This window comes from Lynx canadensis, chromosome D1, assembly GCF_007474595.2.
Source record: "Lynx canadensis isolate LIC74 chromosome D1, mLynCan4.pri.v2, whole genome shotgun sequence".
Classification (NCBI taxonomy): Eukaryota; Metazoa; Chordata; class Mammalia; order Carnivora; family Felidae; genus Lynx; species Lynx canadensis.
Genome location: NC_044312.2, coordinates 107,789,060 through 107,789,655, shown reverse-complemented (window position 1 = coordinate 107,789,655; position 596 = coordinate 107,789,060).

Here is a 596-nt window from a genome sequence, read left to right as displayed (position 1 = left end):
CCGGATCCCGCCCCTTCCTCGCCTGCTCACTGGTCGCGCTCCCCGAGGGGGCTTTCTATCCTTCCCTACTATTGGCTTGAAGTCTGGCCCATCATCTTTGCTTCTCTATCATTGGACACCTGAGAGTAAGCCCTCAGCCCTGCCTCCTCCGCGCCTCCGGATTGGACTCTTCCCGACAAGCCCCGCCCACCCCAGACTCCACGATTGGAGGGAGGGGCGCCCTTCTGCGACGAGGATTGGTCGCTTGGCCCGCCAATCGTGGCCGCGCTGGCCGCGCCCATTGGTCCTGTTCTTTCTGGAAATTTCCACCTCTCCCATTGGGCTGACGGACTCCGTGAGGGAACCTCCTTCAGGTTAAAAAAAAAAAAAAAAAAAGTCGATTGGGCGGAGAGTTGCCGACACTCTGCGGTGATAGGCTTAAACGGCTACCCTTCAAAAGGCGGGGTTTCACCTCTGCAGGGGTTTATGGGAATCTCAGGACCCCGCGGTTCTCTGCCGCGGTGGCTCTGGCGGCCTGGGGGGGGGGGGGGGGGGGTGGTCGCCGCGCCGCTTCCGGCTCCGTGGACTGCGAGTCCGGCCCAGGCGACCCGCTGCTC